Consider the following 12,516-nt stretch of genomic DNA (forward strand, 5'->3'; position numbering starts at 1 on the left):
ATTTAACCTCTCACACACTTACAGGGGTGAAAACACTCACTGTAACGGCCATAGGAGAGAGCAGAAAATGTTTGACCCCTAAAAATTGGCTGCTTCTGTTTAACACCTAGTCTCCACAAAGTAAGACACCCAAAAAGGGGAGGCAAAATGACGCACAGACCCTTCTCAGAGAGCATTCATATACACATACCTGCCATCAGCTATAGGTAGAAGACAGAGTATCATTACTGTTACGCTATTTCTAACTGGCACCATTGTCATCCCTTGCGATATCCGAAACATGAATAGTCCTAAGGACAGGTAAGTTTTTGAGTAGTTTTCCTTAATTCAGAGAATCTAAGTTCATTGCTTTTCATTCAAGACTGCCTAACTACTGATAATTTCACAGTTTCATTTTTGTTAGTACTTAGTAACTACAAAAGCATACTCAGACATTGCAGACAACAGATCTGGAAAACAGACAAATCTGAAGGCAAAGCATTTCTCTGCCTCAAAGCAAAATGAGATCAGCTGCAGACAAATAATGGGTTGAGACGCTGAATCTATTAACAAGAACAAAAGATGGTTTTGAAGTCAGGGAACCACATCACATAATAAAAAGTAAAGGAGCATTTTACTACAGAAGTCTTTTCTGGGCTTTTATAATCCTCTTTCTCCTTGTCTACAGCCTAAGCAAAATACCTGGCACTCGGGACTCCTGCCCAGAGCTGGCTCCACTCAAATTCTCCAATGCGGATAACTGGGAACCACGGGACTGTTCGCTCCCTAAGAAACATCTGCTTTCTGGAGTGAAGGAATGTGAGTAATATAGTTGTGCCCTACAGGCAAACATGCCCTCTTTACAGAATGGCTGAGCAGTTATTGTTTCAGAAGGGATTTACCTAGCGAGATCCAATAATCCTGGCTGCAATCTCTGCTTCTGAGCAAACTTGGGGTTCAGTCCGCACATGGAATAATCATAGAGCGTGCTTGCACACACGCAGACCACGCAAAACCTGTTCCTTAGGTAGGATGCTGCACACCAGAACTGACTTTTGAATACAGGTAACTCTAAGCAAAACTGTAGTACGTCTTACTAAAGCTAGTTCTTCTCGCTATACCAAGCTGTTCCCAGTTGCAGCTAGCAGTCCAGGGCACGCATCTTCCTTGCGCCAAGTTTTTTTGAAAGCTTCTGCCAAAAGCTGCACACTTTCCCAAGGATGAAGATAAGGAACTGTAATGTTGAATTTTAACATCAAAGTTTTCTGGTGGTCCTTCCTTATAACTCGCTCACATTGGAACTGCAGCTTGGAAACAAGCACAGGCTCAATCAGAACGTGCTAGAGCTTAACAGCTTGCTGAAGCCTCTCTGCTAGCGCTGACAAACCCGCTACGTGTACCATCCTCACACAGCAACTTAGCAAATTCCTTTTTAGAGCTCCAGAAGTGAGGACAGATGTAGCTTCAACAGCAAGAAGCAAATGCTTGTGCTGAGCCTTGTCTGCTCCGCACGCTCACTTACTTCTCTGCGATACGACACAGGTAGTGCATGACAGGCCAACGTCAGGCTCGCTGCACAAGTGTCAAAAGCACCCTGAGGCACCCAAAGGGGATTACTGGAGGGGATTACAGCCTGCAAATGGGGACTGAGAATGGCCAGACGAGGCCACAGAAGTGGGTACGAACCAGAACCAGTGGGACTGAAATTAAAGGGAAAGCAGGGAAAGAAATTATTGGGAAGTTTAGATATGTCCAGCAGCCAAGAAAGAGAAAACCATTCAAAGGTGGGGAAGAAGGTAGGGTATGGGAGAGCTCTCAGCCTGGAAACCAGTGGGAATAGGAAAATGATCACTCCAAGAGCAACTGCCTGAATGCTGAAGTACTACTACTACTACTTTTTGAGCATCTGCAGATGCACAAGAGTCCCACACACGGTAGTTTGGAAAGATTTCTGCAGCCGTTGGCATCAAGGGTAACATATGTACCCAACACACTCTTGTGTTCCACTCCCAAATGATAAGGAGTAGAATAACCCCTTCTGTCCTCACTTAATTTCTTCTTTCTCTAGAATCCCAATGCTAAAATAACAGGCTGAGGAGAATGGGTGACAGGATTTTCACTTGCTGAAAAGCAGAAAGACATCAACGAGTCTTGGAAGTCAACAACCACTATTTTCTGTAGATCCCGCTTACGGTGATGAGCCTACAGCCTGGTCTTGCCAGTGGACTGAGTTGCGAGTTCATCTGAATACTACCCTCCCTCAAACTAGTTGGTAAAAGTTTGCAGCAGCTCTTTAAAGTGCTTTGGGGGCCATGCTGTGGAAGATCCAGCTTGTTTATAGTATAGGCTGTTGCAGTTGGATGTGCAATCCATTTTGTCAGCCTCTGATCCGAATTTTCTGTGCTGTCAAAAGAAGGTATAACCAAGGAACCTGCTAAGGGATCTCATTCTGTTTGAGTCTTTGGGCTTAGAATATTCATTTACATTGATGGGACAGTTTTGCTCCATTTCAGGATGATTAGGCTCATTGGGAAAAAAAAAAACTTCAAAGGCATTCCTAAGTCTTGATCATCATTAAAGTCTAGCACCATTTTAGATAAATGTGGAATGATGTTTCATGGCTCTGAATGGAGTACTTTGACTGGAAAGATTGACATATATCTTGTCTTTGTAAGCTGAAATAATTGCCACTAAAAAGTCACCTTCTAATAGACCGAAGAAGAAAATAGTGGCTCCAACAATGGTTTTGTCAAGTGTTGAAAGACCTGAAGTCCTACAGTGATGAAATCTTCCTGGCTAGACAATAAAGGTTTGGTCTGAGAAACTGGGTTCCTATTGTACTGGTAAGTGGCAGGCAGATATTGCTGTCGAATGTACCTCTCTCCTACTGTAAAATAGGTTCTAACAAAGACAAACACTCCAGAGTAACCGAAAGTGAAGATTGTCTAAGACGCTTTGTTTTCAGCTTCGAACAATATTTCCACTGAAGAGCGTAAGTTCTGGCATGGAAAAGCTTTGCAGTAGCATTCCCTGGGTATCTGTCCAGCAATCTGTTTCCATAGGTGTTGTTCAGATACACTCCACACCATGAGCTGAGGAATATCCATCTTGATGGAACAGTAATTCCAAATTCCGCAACGTACCGTGATTTGGGGTAGCAGTACTGACTTATGATGATTGTGTGAACAGAGAATGTAAAAACAAGAGCTACCAGGGTTAAGCTGAAATTAATACCGTTATCTGAGCACTGTCTTGTCTACTCTTTCCCTGAACTCCATGACTTCAGAGGTTTCCTTAGCTGACACACACCACCTCTCAAGAAGTAATTGCTATCAATATTGAGCTATTCTGTTCCTGAGAAAAAAGGAAGACAATTTGCATTGTCTTTGGTCACAAGGAGATCTCAGAGACAAATATCCATGGAATACTTAGGGTACTCTAAGTACCTTTAGGATGCACTTTGAAAACCATCTTAAATTAACCTCAGGCTGTACTATTGCTGAAATTAGTAGAATCAACCTTTTCAACAGGGGGATGGGTCTTAGATAACCTTAAGCTGATGATCAAAATACACCTGCAGAGATCATTTGTGGGAAACACAGGCTCTCTTGCTCCGACAGCTGCTTGCCCTCCCTGCAGCGATGCATAGCCAGTGATTTTACTTGATTTATGATGTTCAGTTCTGAAGACACATTAGCTTCCTAACATAAATTATTTCATTCCCCTTGCTTGCTTAAGGCTGTTAGATAGTCCAGGCTCTGACACAGAATGTTTCTTTTCCAAATCCAGTGAAAGATTCGTGCAACAGCCACAGAGCTTTCAGATCCCAAACACCTATGTGAAGTCTGAAATTTGTTTTTGATCATATTCCATCTATCAGAAAATGATACGACTGGGGGATTAATAGGCTCTTGTGCGCTTTGGAGGTAAACATTTTTCTGTTCTTTCCACTACAGAAAGGGTAAGAAAGAATTCCAGATTCTTTACCAGCAGGCTGTTACTGTTAATATTCTGACATCACTGACATCTAAAACTGTCTGAAGTATGACCAAGCAAACTGTCACAAACATGCAAGCTGCTAGATATGCCAAAGGACCGTTGTTTTAATCTCTGACAAACCTGGATCAGCCTGCAAGTCCTATTATCTGAAATCTTCTGGATGGCTGAGAAAGAAGGAAGAGTCCTTATGATTCTGAAATCCAAGACCCCAAGGTCTTGAAGGGACTGTCGTCTCTACAGCTTCTTCTCCCTAGAGTGCAAGTGACAAGAAAAGTCATCTAGAGATGCTCAGTCAAGGACCTGGTTCATCCAAGGAGTAAATACCATTTCTGATACCATCTCCTTGTTCTTAATTCAGAATACCTTCTGTGGCTGTTTTTGCCGTTGCCTCAACTAGCAATAGATGGCTCGGAGAACACCCCCTGATGGAAAAGGCAAAAAGAATCTCCCATGAGCAATCAACCCAAAGAGTGGATCTCCACGAAGATAATTAGCAAGCATGCAGCAACAAACGGAGTATCTGTTACACCAAAGACAGCTTGACTCTCTAACCTATTAAGAAGGACATTCTAAGAGGACTTCAGAAAAGTTCAGGCCTTCAACACTCATGCCAAGAAAGTATCCTCATCCTAGCATACGGAGTCAGAACTTATTTCCTCCTCATTTGGCTCCAAGTCTCACATTTCTTCTCTCTATGCAGTTGTAGATTCAACAGAAAGACTTTCACAAGTCTTCCCCACCCTACTTGCCTATACTCTTCCAGTGCCTATACCATGAAGGTAAGAAATAGAGATAAAGGTTCTCAGCACCTTGAAAGGGAGTAACACCATTTTTTCTTCCTCCACCATCAGGCAATTTCTGAATGACAGGCCATGGCTACCACACTTGGTGCTGAGTTTAGTGCTGCCTGACCACTCAAGGGACTGTGCAGATCTTATGCTCTAGTCCTATTAAGACAAATACCAAGATGCTCAAGACAGCACCTTCTGTTCAGAACAGAACTTGAGGTGACAAGCATCGGCTTTCGTCCCTTTCAATTCATCCCCCTGAACATCTCAGACTTCAGGCATGACTATTGCGGGGCCTCTGCTAGACCTAGACTCTACGATTTCATTGAAGCCATACACACACATTGAATACATCTTCTAGCATGGAAGCTGTAAGAGCTTAAACCTGGACTGTACTTAAAAAAGCTTAAAAAAAAAGCTTAAGTAGAGCTTTGTTCATATTTTTGCAGTTATAATTTTCCTCTTCCGAGTACAGTACAATCATGCAAAGAAAAGCAACAGCTTTTAAATTTGCATCGGCAAAGCAGCTCCAAGAAATATTGCAACTATAGGCATGAGAATCTAAATAATAAAAACAAGGTATGGAAAAATAAAACTTTTAAAACTTGAAAAAAGATTTTATGTGGCCTATCCAGACTATATAATCTAACAATTTTAAACGGGGGCATCATGGTTATTAATTATTGCTGCTTGTGAGGAAGAGCTGAAGTACGGTTTTAGCTTCTACTCATGCAAACATACACACACGTGCCCAAACTGCATTTGAGGTTCAGGAAATCAGTACCATTACTCACTTGCAAATCTACACACCTCAGTTTCTAAATGACCCAAGGCCCTAATTTCAATCTTTTTTTTTTTAAATCTATAGCAGTTTTACAAATGTAAACTAGTAAAATGGCTTTTAAAACAGTGCTACTTGTAATTTCATAGCTTTTCTTTTTAATCTTAACATGCAGTACAACAACCGTTCAGATGAATTTTATAAATTTCCAGGTAACTTAGATTAGCTAATCATGCCTGACAGCGGTATGAATTTTCACAAATGTTATTAGTTTGAGGGTTACCGAAGTATTAATAATTACCCTAGATGAATAAAAATAGGAGACACTGAAAACTGTCATTTCACCTCTTCAGTCTAACTCCCCCCTTCCCTCCTTGCCCCCTGCCCCCCCAAAGAAGGTAGCATGCATATCACACTCCGAAAAACCAGCAAGTCATTCCAGCCCAATGTTCTGCTCAAAGCAGAGCCAGCTTCGCATGCAGACTGGGTCAATCCCAGCCCGGTCCGGCCAAACGTGAACAGTGGTCCAGGCAGGGCGGTTCCACAGCCTCTTCAGACACCCGCTGCAGCGCTGCATCACGCTCACAGCGGACAATTTCTTCCCACGTCCAGTTCAAATTTTCCTAGTTGTAGCTTTAGGCTTGTACCCTAAAACAGTGTCTTTACATAATCCAATAGAAAAACTCCAGGTAATACTTCTTGACCCTTGAAGAACACAATTAACTACAGCAACTCTACTTCTGTTGATAGTTCCCCTCTAATGATACTTTTTTAATATTGCAAGGAAATACTGTTACTCTACTCCAGGTATTTCTAGTGTCTGCGTGTTTTCCCTTCTTCAAGTTGGTATTTATGTACTGTATTTAAACATATTGTTTACAATAGAAGTTTCTTTCACTCATTACCACTGTTGCTGTTTCTTTCTTAATTTTATTTTGATTAACATGCTGTGTTTGGTCACTGAAGACAGTTTCTTGGGATTACAAGGAAGCAGTAGCTTCAGAAGCTTGGTTTTGAGAAAAAAAAAAAAGTCGGCAGTATTAACTGCATGCCAGCAGAGGGAAACACAGCCTCAGGAAAACTAACTCACCCTCTTGGAGACGGTTTTTTTTACCCATCACATCCGTTGACACTGACTGATTTACCCAGGGATAAATTAGACCCGTTGAGACGTGGCAGGATACGTTGTCTTGTTATCTTGTATTTACTATGTACACTAACAGAAATAAAAGTGATATCTTCAAGTTGTACCTGTTGATAAATGACTCGGACATCTTGGGCTTGACATTTTTCAAGGTTATAAGTGTTTCCTACTCTCCATGAAGTTAATGGGTCCAACGCACACTTGACAAAACAGCATCCAAATCCAGCACAGTTAGAAGCGACCCGTGGATGTTGGAATTCACATCTTTCACCTTGGGCGATGCCAGTCAAACACTAGCCACTGCAGCAGAAGGCACTTGGGACAAAACCACTTCTGGAAACAAGAAAAAGAACGAACAGGCGTGATGGGCAAGCTCCAAGAGCACTTCTCACACACCGGTTCAATGCGTCTCTGTCCCGAATGCTGATGACCCAACACCCTTTCTACGCAAAGGAGAAGTGCAGTATTCGGCTAGGCGTTATCCGAAGTTCAACAACAGGGGAGCACTGCTGCCTTAAGGAGGTGTGTTCAGACAGCGTGGATCCAAAACACTGGGAAGGCTTCCAAAACTGATGAGGAAGGTAGGAATTGTAGAAAAAGCTTCCAAGAGTGGGACTGCCTAGGAGCATGAACTTCACCTCTCCGAAAGCCCTTCCACCACTCGGGGGTCACAACATCTGCTTCCAAATCCCTCCAAACCAGCCTGCTCCTCATACTCGCTGTTCTAGCTCCTAAGGGTTACATTTGTTAAAGGACACTTACAAAAACACGTAATTAAAAGATGCTGAACTCCTCCAGGCAACCGAAGCAAACACACATACTATGACCTGCTTGCCAACTCCATACAAACAAAACAATGCACCACAGCGTGCTCCACTCCAAGGGACACTGAATGCAGTGATATTAAACACCAGTCATTTGGGCTGAGGGGAAGAGATGGAAATTTAATTAAAAGTTGATGGCTATGACAAGTAATTTTGCAAGATTTGGCTGCCTTAAGAACACATTCTTTTCTTTCCCTCCCACATGTCCAAAGTCAGCTACAGCCTCATCCTTGAGGTTTTGAGCACCTTTTTTCTCTGAAGTCAGGAGGCACTGACAAAATTCAGCACATCAAATCACTTCCCACAGTCAGCATCCCCTGACTCTTACTGTACTCCTGCCCCCACCACGTGGAAAAGCTCGGTGCCACTGCCTGCAGAGACCTGACACGACTTTGTGAGTTTTGGTCATCAAAAGTGGGTCTGCACAGTGTCCTTAATGTTAAACTCCTGTGACTGCATACTCACTTTTGTCACCGGCACCTTCAGCTGCACGCAGCTCACTGGGAGCTCCCTACGTGACAAAGAAAACTGTGGCAACTCAGCCTGGGAAGGTGGGTCATCACGACCCTTCCCGTCAGTACACAGGCTAGCTGCTGAAGAACAGGTGTCCGTAGTTTCTGCCTGCAAATGCAGTATGACTCTGGCAGTAATACCATATATGAGAGTGAAATACAGAATCACAGAATCATTAAGGTTGGAGAAGACCTGTAAGATCATCAAGTCCAACCACCAACCCAACCCCACCATGCCCACTAAACCATGTGCCGCAGTGCCACGTCCACACCTTCCTTGAACACCTCCAGGGATGGTGACTCCACCATCTCCCTGGGCAGCCTGTGCCAGTGCTTCACCACTCTCTCAGGAAAGACGTTTTTCCTAATATCCAGCCTAAACCTCCCCTGGCGCAACTTGAGGCCATTTCCTCTTGCCTTATCACTTGTCACTTGGGAGAAGAGACCAACACCCACCTCACCACAACCCCCTTCCAGGTAGTTGCAGAGAGCGATAAGGTCTCCCCTCAGCCTCCTCTTCTCCAGACTGAACAACCCCAGCTCCCTCAGTCCCTCCTCATCAGACTTGTGCTCCAGACCCCTCACCAGCTTCGTCGCCCTTCTCTGGACACGCTCCAGCACCTCAATGTCCTTCTTGTAGTGAGGGGCCCAAAATCAAACACAGCATTCGAGGTGCAGCCTCACCAGCGCCAAGTACAGGGGCACCATCACCTCCCTACTCCTGCTGCCCACACTGTTTCTGATCCATTAATGGCCAGCCTTGTAAGAAGGGCCACGAGACCTTAGCTCAATTGCAAAAAAAGGAACCTGCAATAGTTAAGAACTGTTGACCTTTGAAACTAAAGCAAAAAAGCCACCTACCAAATCACTCTGCAAAACACTTATCTCAGTAGAGCAATGGGAGGAAGACAGTTTAGAGAAGAAAGCATCTTTAGGGACCCCTCTTATCCTTCTGCTACTATGTCATCACTACGCCAAGCAGAGTCAGCCGCATCTAACCAAAGCCATACTCCTTTCACGTCTCCCCTCCAAGCAAACTGACTTTGTGTGACAGCTGATGAAATCAGAACGAGGGGTGTTGTAACAGAAAGGTACACACACCCACCTAACAAAGTCTGGAATCGTAGATGCTGAAAGTAGTCTGTCTTTCCTTCCCTCGACTGGGCCTCTTCTCCCACTTCAGGGTTTGCTTGTTCCAGAGCGAAGTCTCGTAACTGGGCTGCACTTCTTCATTTCCATTCCCTGTTCACAAATTCAGCTGTTCTCAAAATATGTGAGCTATTACTAAGATTGGGCTAAAAGAGAAGATCACCAGTCCAAGCCATAAAAGGATTCAGGCTGCAGAGAATGCTTTGAAGGGTTTTGTAGAGGAATTCTTCCCTCGGAGTCTTACCTTGCAAATAGGACCCCAGAAAGCTGTGCGGTGTGATGTTATGGGGAAGACTAAGGACATATTCTTCCCTGTAACACAGCACTGGCCCCAAGGCTGGAAAGAAGGGACTCAAAAACTGGGGAGGTTCCTCCTTTATTTCTCCAAAAGCCCAAGCTCCTCACCCTGCCTCTCCCCCACCACAGATGTGACCACTGCTCCATTAGTGACTGACCTATCACAGCTGGAAGCGATTTGGCCCCTTCCTTCCCTGCCTCCTCCTCTCTCAACTTCCTGTTCTTGCAGAGGCAAGCACCATCACCACTAAGCAGCTGAACATGGATGGGTATCAGGGATGCTAGAAAGCAACATCCCATTCTTTCCTCTTGGATGCTCACCACTATATTCTTCTGTATCTCTTCATCCTGGATCTTAAGGGCTGTAGGGACAAAGCAGTAACACTACCGACAGCTCTGACAGCTGCTGTATGCTCTCTCTAGGAAGGAAAAGATGGGCAGAACTAGAAGGAGGGCTTTTTCCTTCATCAGAGATCTTCAGAAGCACTGTCACAAAAAATATAAAATTTTTTTAAATGAAAAAGCTGAAGAAAAATACGGAGCAGTTGTAACTCCACCTCTGACCAAAACTCTTCCTAGTGTGTTTCACGTGATTTTGGAGCCCAGTATTACACATCTTCCTCCCACAAACTGGGATAGTAGATCCGCAGCAGATGAGGGCAAACATGCAGGAGGCCAAGGGACTTGCCTGAATCTCAGCACCAGGCACTCGCAAAGCAAGACAGAGCTCAGCAGTACTGATACAGTGATCACTGATCTCACCAGCTGGCAGGGAGAACTGCTGTCTATCCCAACCACTGCTGCACGCCAACGTCTAAGTGCATAAGGCAATAAACAGCGTCGGGCTTAGCTTATTAGCTTGGGCTTTGCTCACTAGCCTGTGCACCAACAGCTAAATTGGGGGGGGGGAGGCAACTTTGTCATTGCGTTGCACGCTCTCCCTTCTCAACAACTTCACCATCTCAGCAGAGGGAGCCCTCCGAAGCAGCGTGTCTGGAAAAACGTTAAAGTGATAACGGCATGGGATGAGAGAGTCACGGAGAAGATGATGCGATGTCTAGTTCCAACGTGACACTGAGATTTTGCAGATCACCCAGAGGTAAACGTACATTGATAAACCAAGTTGTTTGGACAGGGAAAGAGCAGGCTGGAGAAGCAACGAAGGTGCTAAGGCAAAAAAATAAGGAAAGTGACCCAGAAAAACAAAGACGACAGTGGTCAAAACACAGCTGTCTGCTTCTGTCATGCACAACTGGGAATGCAGGCGAGCCGAGTTACAGAGGTTTTCCAGATCTTACACTAAACAAAATTACAACCTCTCTCCCAGTTTGGCCTCAATACAAATATACTCCACCCCAAGATCTCATTATACTAAGCAAACCAGAGTTTTACAAGTACGCCATTTCTGCAGCCAGCACAAAAGCACAATTCCAGTGAAGACAAAATGCAGCAGAAATGCAAAAGGAACTGTTTACACCGCATTTCCCTAACCATCACAGGTCAGTGTTACCACTACAGACCTATTATTACTCTGTTTTCACTGTACTGTACAAACAATGACATCAAAATATTGTATTATGAATATCCAAGTAGTATTTATTGATACCCAGTATTGATATTCAAAAGGCAAATTCAAAGGAACAAAAGAAAGACAAAGAAAAGTAAAACTTAACTTGTTACTAACACGTTCTTGACCGTAGCTCTTGAATTGGAGCTTTTAAGTGAGACATATGAAGAGATGGATTGCAAGACCAATCCCTCTCATCAAAGATAACTAAATGAGTGCAAGAGCCAGGGACCTATTGATCTTTTCAGTCTTGCCATTTGCTGATCCTCACTCACTTGAGACATTTACAGTGAAACTAGACATCTCTATTTTCATTAACTTCTTTGAATTTCTATTTACCTTCTAATGCATTTTGGGCTGTGAAATACCAAAAGAAAACACGTAGTAACAAAGCCTGTCTTTCTCCCCCTAAAAAAGGAAAACACACTTTTAGGGTAATTCACACAAACATCAAAGAACGGTTATCTTTAACAGACACCAAGGAAGAAATACACTTAAGCTACTCTGTGTGTGCCTGGGACAAGGAGAATAACAAGTAGGGCCAGCGGTTAAGAGTAGGAACAACAGCAGGTCTTTTCCTATGACAAGCAGCCCAGAGCATTTGGAAAAGGGGGGAAAAAAAAAGAAAAAAAAACCAAAACCAAAACCCCAAAGTCATTCTGGACTATGAAGGCAGGAGGAGCACATCTGTGAACTTTAGGCAATAGAACAGGGAGAACATTGCTGAATAACCACAAAGAAAATACAACTGAAATACAGATAGGGGCCTGGAACTAGCTTAGCAAGATGGGATATACAAAACTAAGAAGGAATTTAGAAGGTTCTCAGCCGTTCTACTTTTGTAACATTAAATATTAAGGGAAATGGTAGAAAAGCACTTACGGAAGCCTGAGCATCTGCATCAGCATGCTCCTAAGTACTGAACCACAAGAGATAAAACGGCCACAACTCTGCAGAGGCAGCCGGTTTACCTGCTAACAGAGGTTTCCGAGTGCTACCAGAGGTACGGTTTGACATACAGATTTGCAAAACAACCAGCCACAAACGGTAGCTATTTGAGGAAAGGCATAGCTGCAGCCAGAGTACCAGTCACGCTCCTGGTTTCCACCGAACTGTAAATAACTATAACAAGCATACAGAAAACAGGAATGAAAATATCCATACCACCACACGGAAACTTCTTCAGTAGCAGCCCTCGCTCTTTGACAGGTTTCAGAAAGCACGTTCCTGTCCTGCTTGTTACAGTGTTAAGAGAACGGAGAACCTATTATCCTAGAAGACATGCCCCAGTGCAAGGAATTCCAGCTCAAATCTGAGCCGTCAGCATTTTTTACAGCATCAGAGGTGATGTCAGCTCGACCTTGCACAATAGCATTGCATCTCTCTCTCCCTCTTTGACTGGAATACCTCTTTAGAAACAGCTGAACATTAAATTGTTTGTCTTTCTCATTGCTGCAATACATTGGTGGTTCAGTC

The sequence above is a fragment of the Gavia stellata genome, chromosome 4 (assembly GCF_030936135.1).
Source record: "Gavia stellata isolate bGavSte3 chromosome 4, bGavSte3.hap2, whole genome shotgun sequence".
Taxonomy (NCBI): Eukaryota; Metazoa; Chordata; class Aves; order Gaviiformes; family Gaviidae; genus Gavia; species Gavia stellata.